This window comes from Saccostrea cucullata, unplaced genomic scaffold (assembly GCF_032062105.1).
Source record: "Saccostrea cucullata isolate Sc308-1 unplaced genomic scaffold, CSIRO_AGI_Scuc_v1 ctg18690, whole genome shotgun sequence".
NCBI lineage: Eukaryota > Metazoa > Mollusca > Bivalvia > Ostreida > Ostreidae > Saccostrea > Saccostrea cuccullata.
Window position 1 is genome coordinate 1 of NW_026924911.1, and position 20000 is coordinate 20000.

Here is a 20000-nt window from a genome sequence, read left to right on the forward strand (position 1 = left end):
TTAAACAAGTATATGTGTAAACATTTATGTTATGTTGTAAGGCAGCCCGTTCGGGGTCAGGCTTATTATGTCTACGCATATTTGTTGAAGGTCCCTATTGATACATGTACGTTAGTATGATTTGGTGCTGTCGACGGTGGCAACCTAAGGGCGTGGTACGCTGGGCCGAGACCGTGAGAGAGGAAACGTGGTTTCCCGGATTTGGCAGCATTGCAGACGCTTAAGACGCGTGGGATAGGCGCGGGACGTCGAGGACGTGGTGGCATTTGGTGTAAGGGCGTGGTACCCGTAGGTCATGGACCGTTAAACACAGGAGGCGGGGACGGATAAAGGAACGTGGTCTCAGGATGGACACTGATAGACATTTTGAAATTCTTTAATTTTCATTTTGTATATTTGTACATATTTGTTTTTATATTATATATATAAAATTGTAAATAGAAAAATAGTTTTGTTATCACTGATCAAGCTTAAGGTGTCGTGACAGTTAGGTGTACCTGTTACTGTTGAACCTTATACAGAGCTTATTGTATATGGTAAAATACCAAAACAGTCATTGTATGGTGTGCAGGGTTTATTATCTGCTCGGGTGAATGTTTTGAGAAGAGGTCTGTTATTGGCTAGATCAGTGAATACCATATCTGCAAGTAAAACCATTCCTTTCAAAATCATGAATCCTGGAAATGACTCTGTTTTTATAGGGGAGTTCAGGAACACAGACTGAGCATATCCCAAATCCCCCTCAGAGAATTGCCGACGGCCAGGACTCTCTCAGCTCATCTGACATGGTTACAACTGATACAACTACTAATAACTCACTTCCGCAGAAATCGTCAGAAACCAATTCGTTTTCGTGACAATGATCATGTTGATCCTTTTGTGGACACTCATTTGTAGGTTTCCTCAGACTCAGATGGACTTTATAAAGTGAAGCGAGTGCTCGCTCAGCGACAAACAACCAAGGGACCAGAATTTCTTGTGCAGATCAGAGGTGAACCTGCTCAGAACTCAATATGGGTGCCTTTGTCGTCTTTAAATTCTAAAGCACAAAATGCTATCAAGCAGAGACGCCCACCATTGATTTAATGTGCTTATTACACAAACCATTTATATAGAATTGATAGTGACAGCCTTGTCTAATGGAAATTTTGCTTGGTAGATTTTTTCTATATTGATTGTTTATCAACATTTGATGGGTTTTTATGATCTACCTTACAGTATAAGTAAGATTTAACGGATGTGAATTAATTGCCATATTTGACAATATTGCTTGATTACAATTGATGATGATGCTTTTAGTTCAAGTTTGATAATAGATTTTGTATTGCTCTACTTGTCATTGCAAATTATGTATTCAATATTTCTGTGATTCACATCAAGTTGAAATTTCTTTTACCATTGATGAACTTGTTATAATATGTATCAACTGTGGTTGCAAATCTAAAAGTGAATGCATGTTATCAATGGAATAATATACTTAACATCATATGTACTACATGTTATTTCCACATAATTATGTTCTTATTGTTTGATTTAAATATGACTAAATCCATTAGTTTGCACTGCTTTGTAAGTTCATTATCTGTATAAATTGACTTTTGATTGATCATGTCAATTTTTAAAGGGATTTTTACATTCGATTACATTTAACTGAACTGTAATTTGATTGATTTTTTTTAATAACATGATTACTTATCTCTCTTAGACCAATTTGATTGTATTTCTCAGTTGTTTTTTTTTTGTTGATGCATAGTGACATAAGTGGACTACTAGATATTTGTACTCAGTCTTTATACCAGTGTTATTTTAGTGGCCATAAAAAGTGCATTATGATATATTGATAGAATTTGCCAAAAGTGATATAGGTGCATATGTTGTTGTATATGTGTGTATCACTCAGATATGATCATAAGAGCTCAGTATAAGAGGCGGCACACCTCCATGGTTAGATTAAGACAGTAGTAAGTTGGTTGTACTGTAATCTGTTCCACTTCGTTTCTTCTTGGTAATTTTAATGACTGATGTTGATTTACCTCTCGGTGCCCAGTGATAAATTTGTATGTCTCCAAATTCAAATTTGGCCCCCGGATGTTGTGTATCTGTATCCCTAATGGAACCAGATTCCCTACCCTTTAATGTCTGTCAAGTACATAATACTGTGATATTATATTACAGCATTTTATAGTGGAAAAGGATTACCTGCGAGAAAGTTTCAAAAATTTCATCAATTAAGCAGTAGTTTGTTAACAAAGATTGCATTGAAGTCAATGGGGAAAAACGTTTTTTTTTTTTTTTTAAATAAAAATTCAAATAATTTGAATATCAATAAATCCTGTGGTGGAAAGATGCATTAAATTAAATTATTAAAAATTGAATGTTAATTAAAAATAATTTTTTTTACCAGCTATATTTTTTTAAATTGATTTTTTATTAATTAAAAAAAGGAGAAAACTCTTGCCCAAATTCAAGGTCATGAATTAGGACACATCCCACTAAACATACTGATAGTAATAAATGGGTATTATGTCTAAATAAACCGAGTATTGAATGCCTAAATATCTTCAATGTTTTCAATTTCATTGAATGTCTTCCTATTAGGGATTTAAAACCTTAAATATAAATATAATACGCATAATGGAAATTTATAGTACGCCTAAATAAATCAGTTATTATAAGAAATAACCTTAAATCACAGAAAAATACCTTTCAACTAAGCAAGTAAAACTTCAAACATGTAAATACGAGAAAACATCGCGGTCTTTAAAAAGTAGTAACGCAAACTATTTTACAAGATAAATAATCATGCGTGCTGAAAATGCTATTGCAACATTTATTTATGAACATATGAAATATAAACAACTTACATTTTGCGAAGACATAGATTGAACAAAGTAGCAGTGGTATTCTGAAAACACCAATGCGGTGGGACCGCTCCACATTGGGTTAACACAGGCAGAGATTCCAAGACACAAGAGAGTTGCACTTAAGAACAATAACTCCAAACAATATCAGTAAACATAGGAAAGACAACTCTCCGTCCACTACACAGACAAGAAGCTATTTTAAGGATAGAAGAAGTACTCAATAACATGGTCAAGACAGAATATCCGCAAATATACTCGAAAAGCAAGGTAGAATTACTCATTGGGAAATTTCAAAAATCCACTACAATTACACAGGTAACAGCACAAAAAAATTCTTTTGGATGTTTGTTCGGCTCGTGCTGTTGACCTTCAAACAGTCTTGCTCATCGGAACGTCTAACATAAAAAAACATTAGTCTAGAGAAACAAACCCACTGCTTTCGATTTAATTTACAAGATTTTCCAATGAATTCTTATGTTTAACTTTGACACCAATTGTAGCCTTACTTTTCCCCCGGGGGTCTTACTTTGAACAAACTTGAATCTTCACTACCAGAGGATGTTACTAAAAGAGTGTCTTTTCTCCTGGCCCAGTGGTTCTTGAGAAGATCTTTAAAGATTTTACCTAGATGTGTTTCTTTGCTAAATTTTGATCCCCCATTGCTGACCCACCCTGCAACCAAGGGTCATAATTTGAACAAACGCAAATCTACACAACATGAGGATGCTTCCTCGAGAATGTCATCTTTCCTGACCCTGTGGTTTTAAAGAAGAAGACTTTTAAATGATACCATTAATTTATCCCTAATTCATAATTATCTCCCCTTGGAAAAGGGCGTGGTCCTTCATTTGAACAAACTTGCCTTCACCCAAGGATACCTTGTGGCAAGTGTGGTTGAAATTGGCCTAGTAGCTCTTAGGAAGCGAAACGTTAACGACGACACGGACGACGACAACAACAGAGAACGAACAAATTTTGATCAGAAAAGCTCACTTGTGAGCTAAAAATGAGAAGGCTTCTGTTGTATTTTAAAAACAATTATTGATTTCTAAATTTAGTGTTCTGTGAAATTATGCTTTTATTTAATAATTTTTTTCCACCCTGCAGTTAAGATGCATCTTCTATATGTATTATTAAAGTTCCAATCTGCTTCAACCAGGATTTTCTATATTGCCCTTATTGCAGAAGAACAAACTCATAAAATCTCGTATAAAGTTCATCTTAACTTAACAGCCAGCACAAATAACATATAGGAAAATGGTTGCCTTAAAGGCAAAGAAAAGAGAGGAGTTGGGCAGCGCTAGTGTTCTCAATATTGTTTTTTGGAATTTTTCTTTCGTCAAAATCAACGATTAAAAAATCTCTTTGCTTATCAAATTTAAAGACGGAGAAAAGATCCCAGAGGAGTTTCAGAATGTCAGAGGTAATTATCTACCATGCCTATTCACATCTTCAGCTTCAATTTATTTTTACAGATGTAAAAGGGAATACTCTGAAAACTATGTAAAGAAATGTGAACAGGAGCCGCCTATAAATAAGTAAGAATATTTGTATTATTCAATTATAATGTTCAATAATTACATATACATGGGGAAACATCTTTCATGTCACATCTTAAAAATCTTTCATGCTTATTCATTTTTTGCAACTTTGGTTCATTAAGTAGGCAAACGCAATCCAAGAAGAGAAAATCTGTTGATGTCCAGAAAACCAGCCAGGATGAATGCCAAGAGTAAGCATTTCTCTCTTATTTGTTCTAATGTATATTTTGTAGATAATGACTCCATGTCATTCAACCCTTTTGTACTTACCAAAATCCTGTTCTAATGTATATTTTGTAGATAATGACTCCATGTCATTCAACCCTTTTGTACTTACCAAAATCCTGTTCTAATGTATATTTTGTAGATAATGACTCCATGTCATTCAACCCTTTTGTACTTACCAAAATCCTGTTCTAATGTATATTTTGTGGATAATGACTCCATGTCATTCAACCCTTTTGTACTTACCAAAATCCTGTTCTAATGTATATTTTGTGGATAATGACTCCATGTCATTCAACCCTTTTGTACTTACCAAAATCCTGTTCTAATGTATATTTTGTGGATAATGACTCCATGTCATTCAACCCTTTTGTACTTACCAAAATCCTGTTCTAATGTATATTTTGTAGATAATGACTCCATGTCATTCAACCCTTTTGTACTTATCAAAATCTGAAAACTCTTTAATTTTCGTTTGGATATCTGATCCAAATAACAACTCCGTTACAGGTTGTGAGGCATTGCATATATCCGAGAACCTGTTTGGCAAGACCTTTCTCGAAAGAAATCTTCTTTTCTGAGACAACTGATACACTGAATTACACAGCAGAATAATTGACTGTTTAATCAGATTTCTAACTTTCTTCATTTTCTCATCTGTTTTTGACATTTCAGCTATTTTAAGTAACGGGATAATACCTGTTGCAATTGTTGTTTGTACAGCTTCAAAGCCTGAGTCTTTACTTTGAGCAAATTTGGACATAATGTTCCATATGTCTGTGTTTACTCTGGGGGCTGACAAATAAGTACAATTAGCCGGTCTTGGGTTACTATCTATCATTTTCTCCGTTTCGCCCTCTTTAATACAGAGTGTGTTAACCATGTTTGACAATTTATCATCAACGTTTTTCTCTTTTTTATCTGTTGTAAACCAATCTGGAATGTCCCAGTCATTATTAAATTCCTCATCATGACCTTGTTTGTCAGATTCTTTGTCATCCGTGAAAAAATCACTCATTTCTCTCATGTAGACTTGAGCCTTCATGCTCATTATTATTGACGTCAAGGTCCACACTGGACTCTTGTTCTAATTGATTCAGCTTATCTTGCTGAAGGTTATAAATGCACCCAATTATATCATTTATACCCATCATTTCCTTGAACTTGTCAACACTCTGTGTCCATGTTTAACATTGCCCTAGTAATCAGGTCCAGCACAATGTCTTTATTAAGCTATGTAGCTTTATAAAGCTAAATAGCTTTATTAAGCTATTTTGGAGGTGAAAATTACAAAAACATAAGAATAAATAGAAATCAAAAAGTCGCATCATGAGTGCTTGTCAACAAGTTCACCTGTGCATTAAAAATACTCAGGCACAAAAATCACAATATAAAAGCGCTGCGTCTGGGGCGCTGGACATTCGTTAGAGTGTCCAAATCAATGAAGATTTGAAGTTAATCGTTAAAAGTCAGAAATCGCTTGATGGAAAGTGTATTTTTTGGAAGTTTTATACGTGTAACATTAAATCTCAAAAGTAAATTGCTGATTGCAAAAGCGTTCATTAGGAACTAACCTATTATTTTTTGACTTGTCCTATTAACATATGGAGAAACGGGTTTAAATAATGACACAGTCAGATATAAATGCAATGACAACACTTACTGTTTGGTGTAGATGCTGGCTTCCCGCTTCCGTTAAAAAATACACCGGAAATTAATTTTCACTCTTAACCTTAGATGCAGAATCAGGCAGAATATCATCTTACAGGTTACAATCTACGGAGACACCGTAGCGTTGAAATTGTACAATGTTTCAGTACACTAGAGAAATAAACGAAATGATTTTTTTAAGGTTGATTAATAAAATAAAATGAATATCATTATTTTTCATCTTAACATTATTTTTATCATAAATATTTGTACAGGATAATAAAGGAAACCCAGGTAGAAACCATAAAGGTCAGGAGAAAAGGGGGAAGAAAAGTAGTGGGCCTGCTAGCTATACTTTTTTAGAAGATGCAGCAACGAGACAAACTTCAACGTATAAACAGAAAAATACACTTCTTAAAAAGGTAGAAAATTATATACTTATACCTTCATCGTCAATTAAACCCAGTGCATTTTCCACCAACTCTGCGAGATCCTTAAAGAATTTAATATGCAGTTTCTTGGAAGCATTCTTGATTTCCAACATCCATTTGACTCTCATGTCATCTCCTTTATTTCGATATAATTAAAAAGAAATACATGTATAAATACGAGAATTGCGTGTGGATAGGAACTGAATATCAAAGACATAAATATATGTTGAACGTACCAGCATCGTAGTCTAAATTTAAGAGCTGTTGCATCTTTTCCTCTATTTTGCCTGCAATTTCCGTTTTTGTCCTATTTTCAATGGCATTATAGTGGTTGCGATCCAATGATGTTAAGAAAATTGATTGTAGAGATAGAGATACTTTAAATGAATTAGTTTTTGATGCTTCCTGAATATAGTGTAGACGATTAATTTATGCATTTCTGTGAAAAATTTACAAGGTCTTGGTCTAAAGGTTTGTTTGAGAGAGAAGTGTGGTCTTTTTTCTGAATGAGGGGAGAGGAAGTACTCAGATTCCCTTATCTGGGCTCGCCAATGAAAAATTTCGTTTTCTACATCTGTGGAAAATGGCATCATCAGCACCGTCTTTGATGTAAAGCTGTGATTTGATGTTCTTTTTTATCTGTAATAACAGATACCTCTTTTAGTCTGGTTAAGATATTAAGGCTATTGAAACTCCTAATTTCAAACTTATATACAAAATTGTATAAAACATTTTTAATGAAAAAGAAATGCAATGAATAAATATCGAAAGTTTGTAGGGTAAATAATATTTATTATTAATCATATTGCAGGCAAAAAACTTTCACAAAACAACAAAGAGTGAAATTCTTATGGTTATAAAAACTTCATCTGGGAAAATATCCTCATATTCATCTACCTATTATGACGAGGTATGAATTATTTGAGATATTTGATATAAATATCAGTCTTATGCTTTTACTTCTTTCTTTTTCTAAGTTTATTGATAAGACATGCAAGTTTTTATATATACATAATATGCTTTACAGGACTTGCGACACTTGCTACAGTGTACTATATACACCATATAACAAAAATAATGCACGTCCTTCTACTATTGCACCCCCTCCTTCTTCATTAACCCCTTCCTCTACAGCACCCCCTCCTTGTACATCAACCCCTCTATCTCCATCTTTTTCACATTCTCCCTTTGATTCACCCCTTGCTCTTTCTCCAATCCCTCCCGTACCTCCGCATATCCATCACTACAACCTTCCATTGCACCGCCTAACATTTTAGTACGAGCTGAGGTTCACCAAAAACCCTGAAGGAGAGGGAACACCAAACCATGATAAAGTGAAAAGAAGGAAACTGATGGTAAAGAACAAAAGCACCCAAACAGAGTCAATTAACACTTAAGTGCCGGAAAAGTGTAACATCTGTTTGAGATCTGGTGACAGGGGATTATGGGTAGGGTGCGACCTGGCCCACTGTGGGTACTGGGTGCATGACATTTGTTAAGGGTTGAATTTCACGTCAAAGGCTATATTAAAGAAAACAAAGTTCCAATGTCCTTTTCATAGAAAAGAAAAATAAACCTTAAATATAACGTACAAAGTCTTAAGTGTGTTATTTGTTCTTTTTCACGTTATGAAATTTGGAAGGTAGAAAGAAATACAGACTTCTTCCAAAGTATCCAAGTTTCTACAGGTTTGCTTCCAGTGTTTCTCCTTTGGAGCTCCACTCGGTAGCCAGCTGTTTGCTTGTCTATTCTTGGCCTCAAGTATAAAATCCGCACCCTCTCCTTGGGTGGCCAGATTCTGAATTATTTCATTTATTAAATATATATTTTCAGATTAACATAAGGAGAAAAAAAGGCATTTTAAAATTATATATTTTCAGCAAAATAACCATTAAATCATCGTTAAAGAATTTATTAGTGCAGTGCTATCTTTTTTATATGATCTGTGCTCTATATGCGCAGCAGTGCATTTCTTATGGGTAAAAGATTCATGGTCCTCAAGGTATTGACGTATTTCAGTAGGTGCACACACTCGCATCATCAAGTCCAGTACTTTAATCTGCTGGTAATTAGTTTTGCTAACACCAAAGTAAAGTGGGCAAAATGTTGTCCTTGATGCCATTATAACATCGCTGTTATTTCTTCTGACTCCAGCACGAATAAATAGACTGCGAGGGCATGAGTAAATAATATTAATAATAATATAATAATAAACCTGTATTATGATAGATATATTTTAATTTTATTACCATACGATGCATCATTTTCTTTGCAAATATTAAACGATGCTGAAATATTTACTTGTAAATTGGATCCACTACATTTTTACACCAGGTAAAATAGCCATTGGTGGAAGGAACAGTTTCTTTTTCAAAGCAATCCTTCACATAAGGGTATAACAATTTATCTCCTATACATGTATGTAGAGATATATAAATACACAATCGTTCTTTTAATTTTTTTTAATGTTTTTAAAATATTTCTTTCCTTTAAATCAATTACATCATCTATCTGTTGGGACTGACCTGTACCCAAAAGTAATATTTCAGGAAACTGCATGGCCTTGTGGTGGTCATTTCCATCAAGACAGGCCTGTAGAGCTTTCGGTGACCGATAACCTAAACGTTTTGCTAGATCCACTCCCAAAGCCTCCCAAACTAGCTTCATAAGAGCTGCATATTAGAAACCATATTTTCATTTTCCTTTTTTTTATATTTTCATATTTCTATTTTTATAGTTTAAGAAAATTTACTTTGGATGCTAATTATACATTATTTGAAAGCTATCACAAAAGAGAAAAATACCTTTGCACATATTTATTTCAATCCTAAACCAGGTAGAATTAGGAGGTCCTGCAGGTCTCACTTTGCTTAATAATGAGATGGGATAGGAGGAAGGGGAGACCATCGCATCCCACTAGTGTCCACTTTCTGTTTTCAGGAATGCCCACCTCAGCTTTAATGCTGCTTAAAACAACTTGTACTGAATCGTAAGAACAAGGGTGAAGGGAGATGGGATTACCCATTTGAATTTTTGGAGCATTCTTATGATGATGGTCAATGAAACAATACGCATCTATTTTATTTTTGCTTTTCTCACTAAATTTCATTTTCTTGTTGTTTACCAATAGTGATGAAACAGCGTCCTCTGTCAATGTTAACCCGGGGCGTTGCTGGGAACATATAATGGCTAACCTGTTCTTTTTGAAGTTTTCTCTCAAAGAACTAAACTTTTCTTCATAGAAATTAAAAACATTCATTAACGTTGAAATGTGTTTTGAAATTTCAATGTTATAAAAACAGTTTCTTGGAGAGAATTCATTTTTTATTTGTAGATCGGTGCAAGGGTTTGGGAAAATATGGATGATAGTCGTTTTTACACTAAGTATGGCTTTGGCATCATACCTCACTCTCCAATTTCCTGCCAACACTTGGTTATTATCGAAAAACGTAAAAATGTCATGTTGGGAAGGTATGGTGATAGGTAGTGTAGAGTGTTCTTCAATCCAGTTTATTAAAGATGAATAGCTTCCTGCGGGGTGGGCGCCAGAATAAAGGTTGCAAACAGTCTTGCTATTCGAGATATAATGTCAATAAATTAACACTAAATGAAAATGGCATGATGACATTGCCCGCAACAAGCGCATATAAATGTTCTATGGCAAAAATTACTTTAGTTTTTTTCCGCCGCAGACATTTCACTATACTTTTTGCTACACAGAGACAGGATAAAAGATCTTAAAACATTGTTTCTGTCATTAACCCATGTGTCAATATCACATTGTTTAAAAAAATTTACATCTTTGTATGGACCAGACACTTGCACTATATTGTCTTTCACTGATCCTCTTTCCACTACAGCTTGCATGATTTTTTTAATATTGTTGTTTGAAATATTGTTTGTTTTTATTAATGTTACAACTTGGTCTACAAGGTGATCATCCAAGTGTTTTTCATGTTGCAAGAAATGTTTCTTTGCATATATAAAACAAGCTGTACATAAATACACTGACCTGTTTGAGAGGTGGCCATTTTGAACGAGGGAGTCCACTACTGCAGCTTTAAATTTCTTGCTGGCAATTCTATAAACTTTGAATGTTTCATTTTCTGCAAACTGTTGATGTTGTTTACAGCTGCAGACAGGCATTGTTATACTATAATAAAATTAAGGTATCCGATCCATACGAGCCCAAGATTCAATGGAACTGAATGCATAATAGATATATATGAGCTGAATACTTAGTGCAGTTAGAACTATTTTGTGTTTCATCTTTTAGTATGAGAATGTAAGAGTGGGACATGTCCTAATTTATGACCTTTTCCTGCCCTTGACGAGTTATCTCCCTTTGATTTTATTCAATAAAATTAAATTTTTTAAAGAATTGTCTTGTAATACTCAGAATTATCAAATACATCTTTTCACCACAGCATTTTCTGATATTTGAATTATTCATTTTTTTATTTTAAAAAACTTACTTCTTTCATAGACTTCAATGCAATCTTCAATAATTTATTTCTGCTTAGGGAATAAAATTTTTGAAAATTTCTCATGGTAAATCCCTTTCTACTCTAAAATGCTTTAAAATAAAATTAGAATATTTTACAAACAATTGATATTTAAGGTTAGAAATTTTGGTCCTAATATGGGTCGTATACCTTAAGAGCAAACATAGTTCACATCAACTGCCAACCCCCAACCCCCCCCCCCCCCCCCCCACCCATGTTCAAACTTCCATCAAATTAATAAATGTATAATGTAATACACGTATAAATTTACAAAATATATTTAATTCTTTAAATTAAAATTTATGAAATAATTTTGAAAGCAAATATAATGCGTATTAATCATTATTTTAAGTTTGCATTCTCTTATTTATTTTATGTCAAAGTGAGCTTCCATACTACGCTGTGAATATACGGAAAAATTACCGTTAATCAAATATCCTCTGCAACAACGTGCAATTCCTTACATCCGGTGATGCGCAGATCTTGCGAAAAACAGGTTGGAAGACATTGGCAGGTAAACTTTATCAATAATTCAGCAAGTTGTTGTATTTTGGCCACCTCTCAAACATTTCCACATAACAGCACATTCTTTGGAATGACCAGCGCCCCAGACGCAGCGCTTTTATATTGTGATTTTTGTGTGTATTTTTAATGCACGGGTGAACTTGTTGACAAGTACTCATGATGCGACTTTTTGTTTTGTATTTATTCTTATTTTTTTTTTGTAATTTTCACCTCCAAAATAGCTTAATAAAGCTATTTACAATAGTTAATAAAGCTATTTACAGTAGTTAATAAAGCTATCTAGCTTTATAAAGCTATATAGCTTAATCAAGACATTGTGCTGGACCTGGTAATATCATTACCAGAAATTTCAACTTGTTTATTTTTCTTCGCTTTAGTGGCATTACTGCCTGCATCTTCGCTTGCCAAGGGTTTCCGATCCGATACCTACTCTACAACCCTTGGCAGATTTAGTCCTATCAAACGGGAACATTGATTGCACCGCCTATCGCCGTAATTGAGTTAAGTCCCTTGAAGCTCTTTAATATCTGTCCAATGAAAATAGCTGTAACATACGTAGATCAATATGACGTTTGAAACAATATGGCGACTTCCATGTGGATTATATCCAAACAACTTTATACAGCTGTGGGCAGTGGGAACACCTCAAAAGTGGTAGAAAGTATCGTTCTTCGTGGAATTTTAGTCAAGAGTTTGACACTACTTTCTACTTGTTTGCCATATCAATTATTATCAATGAGCCGTGACATTTGATTGGCTTAAATTGATGCATCTAAAATGCGGAACACGGACTTATGTGGTCCTCTCAATAATTCTTGAAAACATATATGATTAAAAGAAAAAAATCAAATTAATTAATGCCTTGTTTTTTAAGCATAGATCACGTCCTAACTTTCATCCATTGTAAATATTACTTTTATTTTGTGTATAAAACATGAATAGACTTTAATTCAGCCGAAAATCGTCGATTAGTATAAACCTTGCGAAGACTCGGACTTCGCAGCCAACAAATTCGTTTGCGCGAGTTCTAAAATTTTCGGCCAAATCTGCCAAGGGTTGTAGAGTAGGTATCGGATCGAAGATGTACTGCCTGGCCCTTTACGTTTGCTACCTTTTTTACTTGTCAAAGACGGCTTCGCCGTCGACGTTGAAGGTCCTTGTTCATCGTCATTAGGTGCATTTTGCACTGCAGAACCTGCAGATGTCCTTGTTTCTATTCTCTCTAGTTTAGAAGCGAGTTTTTTGTCTGCATTTCTAATATCCTCGCTATTAATCCCCTCAAAAGATTCAACGTCCGACTCTGCCATTATCGAGAGTACGTCGGAATTTTCCGAGGACATGCATGGATATTTCACAACAAACCATGAAATTCACGTGAACCACGTGAAAGCCCAGACTACGTCTGAGAAACAATAACACATTTAAAAAATAACTGTGTATACAACACGTAAAGTTAAGACTTTCGTCTAAACTCCAATTTAATCAAAATATTTCGAAGTATACCTTAAAGCTTGACAACGTGCGCCAAGAAAAATATGAGTAATTCAAGCATGGCGGTCGCTATTTATACTAGTGATGTCACATGGGTTTTAATTTCTTTGAATAGCGAGCCCGCATGTTATTAGTCAAGAAATATGCTATTGATACTCTGTAAGCCGAAGGCTGTATGAAAAAAAGTCGGGTTTTCTCACAAGCAATACGATAATGAAATATGAAAGCCCTATAAGCACCACCTGTTCAAAAGGTATGGCCAAGGGTAGTGTTATATCTTTTTCCGGAATTGTAATGCCTTACATAATTGGTTTTGTTATACAATGTGTTGTCCAACTACTGTAAATCGCTTTTAATTGCGAGAACATTATTTTCGCGTTATTAATTCTCGCGTATTATAGTATTCCTTAAGATTATATCATGCGTCATACATAACGATTTTTCGAACAACTAGACCAACGTAATAACAGCATCAATGATACGCATATTTCCATAGGTAAATTCTTACTATTTATCGCCCATTTAGTGACAAAGCGCAGTGACGCTAAAGAATAAACAAACTATCAACATAATTCACTTGTTGTTTTTTTTCACACAATCTGAACAAAATGTTTTTATACATTGCACTGCTCGATCTTGTGACTAACCCAGGTGTTTTGCGCGAATGAATTCATTCCTACAATATTGTTGCTGTTCATTTGACGATGTCAACCTTGTTAGTAGGGAACTCACATGTGAGTGATTGATTGTATATTGTTTAACGTCCCTGTTGAGAATTCTTCACTCATATGGAGACCTCACCGTATGCCTGTGAAGAGCTTCAAATTCACACCTATACTCGGCACTCAGGGCCATTGAGCAGTGAGGGTTCTTTATCGTGCCAGCGCCTACCGTGACACGGGACCTATGTTTTTAAGGTCATATCAGAAAGACTCGTGACTTTTACTTATGATACCGAGCGCTTGGCGAAGGAACAGTCGCTACCTATATTTACGTCTTAGGTTTGACGCAGGGGCCGGGAACGAGAACTTGTGTTAAGCTTCATCCCTAGATCCTTGACTAGAAATGTAAACAATACCACCTACAACCAGCGGGCCAAGGAAGCTAACGCTTTTCTAAAAGATTATTGTTCCTCACACAGTCTAGTGTTCTGGAAACTAAGGTTTTTTTTGAAAGCTGTGGCCAAATTCTGTGTGATGGGGTGCATCTTAATAGTTGGAGGTATCATGAACTCTGAACCCCAAACAGATGATGGGCGTGCTATTATCTCTACGCAGACAGAAGCCTTCGTCCACAGCAAATTCATACAGGACTTCGATTCTAAGAAATGGTCGAGCTACAATGTTAAGTTAAAGTTAAAGAAAAGTACAGACTTCATCATCACATCTGACATATCTTAGAGACTTTGACAATCTTGGTTGCGCTGTATTCCAGAAATCTTATGATGATGAGAAACAAGGCCCCGGGAACAGGAAGCATTTTAAGGTTAAGTCAAATATTGCTTTGGCCCTAAAATTATTTAGCAGTTTTGTAGTCCATTAAAATGAAAATGCTTTCCATTTTTTTTATAATCAATCTCCTGTCATATGCTAATTAAGAGTTTTATTTTACAAATTTTAAACACTTTACAGACAATTGAAGTTTTGACTTAAATCTCAAGTTTTTTCATGACCCTGGAGCAAGGACTGTCTACTGAAGACGGAATTTCTAAGATTGATGGACAAGGATTTCATGAAGGATTGTGAGGGGTGTTGGACAGCACCAATACCCTTCCGTTCTAACAGAACAAAACTCCCCGATAACAAAGTACAGGCTTTTAAGAGGGCCAGAAGTTTGCATAATAGCATGTAGAAATATCCTTTAGAGAAGGAACACATGTAATTCACCCTCATGCACGTTATTCAGGTATTCTAGAGAATGAGACTGAACATGCCGAGATTCCCCCTTTCCAAGGAGACAAAGTAAATTGGTATCTCCCTTTTCAGCACATGCAAGTTAATGTCGATTTGAATGGACAGGTGAAACTTTGGACTTGCTTGTGGTGAAACAGGAAGAACCAACACTTATGGGACGAAACTTGAAATTTCGACGACTTGATTCGAAGGAAATCAAATCAATTAGATTATCGAATGACAAACGAAATATTTCCGAGAAAATGACTTCTGGAAATTCTAGAGGAGCATAAGAAAGTGTTAGAATTGGAAAAATGTCGGATATGAAAGGAAAACTTACAATGCAGGATGGCGTGGGACCAAAATTTTACAAGGCCAGAGGAATTGCATATTCCTTAAGACCACGTGCGGAAGAGAAGTTCAACCAATTACAGCAAGATGTCATCTCGCCTATCGAATTAGGGACTTGGGCAACCCAAATAGGACCCCTACCTATGGAAGACGGCAAAGTGAGAAATTTACGGTGATTACAAAGTGAGATAATCTTTCAATGAAAATCAAAAAATACACATTACCAACAAGAGATGTTTGTAAAACACTTATGCCCCCTCCCCCCAAATTGGATTTTCTTAAAGTCCAAGGGGCATAACTTTGTCTAAAATTGTGCGATCCTATCCAAAACATTTCATGACCTACATATTCAGCGGAAAAATCTGTATACTAAATTTCATTTCATTATAGGCAACCTCTGCAAAGAAAATGAATGAAAACTGCAATTAAGTGGAATTCCTAAGTCCAAGGGGCATAACTCTAACAAAAAGAATGCCATCGTACCCAAAACAGAACTTGACCTAGATATTTATTTGATATATATGTAAACTAAATTTCATTTCAATATAGGCAACCTCTGCAAAGAAAATGAATGGAAACTGCAAATAAGTGGAATTTTTCTAAGTCCAAGGGGCATAACTCTAACAAAAAGGATATGATCGTATTCAAAATAGAACATGACCTCGATATTTATCTGATATATCTGTAGACTAAATTCCATTTCAATATGTGCAACCTCTGCAAAGAAAAATGAATTGAAACTGCAAATAAGTGGAATTTTGAAGTCCAAGGGGCATCATTCTAAGAAAAAGGATGCGATCGTACCCAACACAGAACTTGACAGGCAGGACTTTACCGCTTTAATCGACTTACCCATGGAATCGCTCCCGCTCCTGCTATCCGGCACAGAGCCATGGACCAAGTCCTTACAAACATTTCAACCAGAAGTCTCTGTTGGGACCGTAGCTCTACTGGTTTATACTTATAACAAAGGAAGAGAAAATTTGCAGTTAGGACTTTACAACAGAAGAAAATAGAATAATGATCCTTGATAAAGTCACTTGGTGGCGATATTGCAATAGGGCTACAGCTATAGAAGTAGCTTTAAATTTTTTTTTTTAATTTCAAATTTAGTCACCATGGCAACACAGTTCATCGAAAATGTATCTTATCTATGTAGTCTATCTGTATATTTTTAGTATACGGGAACACTGTCTGAAATTATTATAGGGAGAAGTTATATTTAGTCAGTGGTACTGGTGTATTCTCTTTAATGACCATAACTTTTTTCTCTTTCAATGAAATTTGGCAAGTATGGTTTTATTTTTCTTACAATGGCATAAACTTTGTAAATCTTGCATGATAAATTGTAAGAGATCTGAAATTTACATAGGGAGAATCCATCACCAGGTTATATTCAGTCAGTCATACTGGTGTGTTCTCTTAAATGGTCACAACTTTTTTTTCTTTCAATGAAAAAAAAATTTGTCTTTTAATGAAGTCGCCAGCGTGGCGCAGGAATTAAAGCGTCTGCTCTAGAGTTGCGAAGCAAGGAGCCAATCCTTACGTCGAGGGTTCGAATCCCACTGTGGAACGTGGAGGCCGGTCCTTCGTATGAGAGCGTATAAACCGAGGCCCCGTGTCGCTGTAGGTGCTGGCACGAAAGTGAAAGGTTTGTCGAAAATTGGTGCTTTGTAAATAATGTGGAAAGCTGTTTGCAAATGAGAATACTCTACGAAATAAAAATTAAAGATACAAAAAACTGTTAAAGTGTCCCTTGGATAACCGCGGAATCTTTACATCTAGACTAGAATATTTAGTTTCACACCTGAAGCGATTTCCCGGTAAACAGCCCAAAGATTCTAAGGAAATTGCAACATTTCCAATAATAGAACTCTAAGATAGGGAGGAAATTAAGGAACTAAATTTGAAGATTCGTGCTTGTCAAAAACAAAACATGGTGGAGAATAATCAGAATATGAAAATATATTAGATATAAGAGAATGTAACAACACACCATTGGAATTTGGGGAGGATATCATGGATATTGGTGTTCCATTCAATTTTGATGTCTTAGAGGAAGACTAAGTTGATACTCTTTTAGAGGAATGATGAAGTGTCGAAAACTTCCACTGGTGGTAAAAATATCATCCAATCATTAGATGAAGACGTGACAATAGACAAGGAAGAGATAAAGTGCGAGCGTGGTGAAATGTTGTTTAAATGATTAAATTGTTTTAATGTGTGTGTCCTCTGCGCATGCAGTTTTCCAGCGTCAGTTGCCCTTTTTTCTAATCAAATCAGGGGGAAAAATTAATTGGTTGTTGTGATTTACGTTCTAAAAAACACTTGGGCATATATACGAAAGTTTATAAAAACGCTAAATTGTACGTTGCTGATCTTCCCTCTCGAGAATTTTTCACTCATATGGAGACGCCACCACTTTTCGGTGGATGGCTACAAATTTTGTCCTATGCTCGGCACTCAGGGCCTTTGAGCAGTGAGGGATCTTTTTCGTGCCAGCACCTACTACGACACGGGGCCTTGGTTTATACGGTCTCATCCGAAGGACCGGTCTCTTCGTCCCGCAGTGGGATGCGAACTCGCGACGTAAGGATTGCCTCCTTACTTCGTGACTCTAGAGCAGCTAGATGCTCTAACCACTGCGCCACGCCAGCGACTTAAAACTCAAAAGAAGTGGTTTGTATATACGAACAACTGCACCAAACCACACATTACTATTAAATCTTGAGTGTTTACATTGGCATGCAAATTATTTAATGATCCGTCTCGATTGATCACAGCTGATTGATACTTGGTAAACATGTATCTGCTTGTTCAAGAACTCTTTTGAGTGTTGTAACAGATCTAGAATATCGAGTGAAACGTGTCATACGATCTATAAAATTATGTTAATAGTGATGCGATCGTGTTAAAATGACTTCACGGTACAGTGTCTATTTATAAAGTCGTGTGACCACAAGATGTCAATATTGTGCATTGGAAGTTCACAAGTGCGAAGATTCGTTTTATATTGAAGCAATCGAGGCTCTTCTGTCGAATTATTTACTATTACCAGACTTTCTGATGTTAAGTACTACGGAATCAGTTGAGGTACTGTAACCCACCCTCGAAATTTAGAGCTGTTTTTGGCAGCGTCACCCGCCGATCGTGCTGATGGCTCTTTAGGCCGTAACCAACCAAAAATAATTACCAGTACTAAAGCCAAACTTTCCAGAACATGGACAGGTCCTTGGACCATTGTGAAGAGACTTAGTGATGTCTTGTATCAAATAAGAAATACCAAATCATCAAAATTAATAGTTGTTCACGCAGACAATTTGAAGCCCTACAAAACAAACCAAATTTCGGATTCTGCAGATGTAAATTTACAACGACCACACGATAATGACGACACCACGGGAGGTCAAGAGGAATTCTGCTGCGACGGCGAGACAAGATCAACGGCAGACGAAACAACTGAACTGGTTCAGGATCAAACAGCTTCCGATGACCAATCAAAAAGTAGAGTTAGCAGGAAAATTAGAATTGACAGCACTCCAACACCCGTTACCAAGACAACGCGGATGGGACGTCTTATAAGAAGACCTAAAAAATACTTGGATTTCATTCATAAATAACCAAACGACAAAGATGTAAAGATGTAACTCGATGGAATATCTATGTGAATATTGCGGTATTAAAATCTTACGGAAAAGTAATCTAAAAAGACAAATTCGGGAAATACATTGTGAAAAACGCCAAAGAACCACGAACGATAGTATTGTTCTCCCGCCTAGCTCTAAGTCAATTTTCAAAAGTTAACATATTTGAATGATTTTCAGATTTTTTATAGATATTTATATGAATTTTCATAAAACGTTACTTTTTGGGGATACCAAAGAAAGATAACTTTATAATTATGGTAAAACTTGAGTATTTCACTTTAGAAATCAACGGAAAACGGAAAATAATTTTAAAACATCTTTCCCCCCATGAAACAAAAATTCATTTTTACAGATGATATAGACTGTCATTTTACAAATTTATGCCAAAGTTTTTGTGTTTCACGAGGGGGAAATATGTTTATAGACAAAAAACGAAAAAATGTTGATTTTTCACCAATTCTAAAGCTATTTACAACTAAATAATTGTATTTTGATAATTTATATATGTTTTATTTATTTGTGTACATCATAAGAAAAGATATGAAATACATTAAATCATATTTAAAACTATTTCAAATTAAAGTGATTCTTTGAAGTTCGAATTCATTAGAAAATATCGTCTACCCCCTTTTTTGAAAGCTGAAAATAATTATCATTTACTATCTGGAGCTGGAATTAAAAAGATTAACTAACCATAGAACTGTTCTTTGTACTAAACCAAGATTTAATGGCCAAATTGCCATTAAAATTGAATTTAAAGGGTGCAAAATGTAGGCGAGAATGAAGAGTTAGAGTACGTGGTTCTTGTTACCTGTTCCTTTTACCAAAGACTTTTTATAAGCAGAATCTAAAAGGACACCTTACGTGAGTGCATAAAT

At 35.3% G+C, this 20000-nt stretch overlaps 1 pseudogene; it reads right to left on the bottom strand.

Moving 5' to 3' along the window:
* Positions 1 to 8602: 8602 nt before the first annotated feature.
* LOC134267587 (uncharacterized) lies at positions 8603 to 10857 on the bottom strand (annotated as a pseudogene).
* Between the last annotated feature and the right edge of the window lie 9143 nt (positions 10858 to 20000).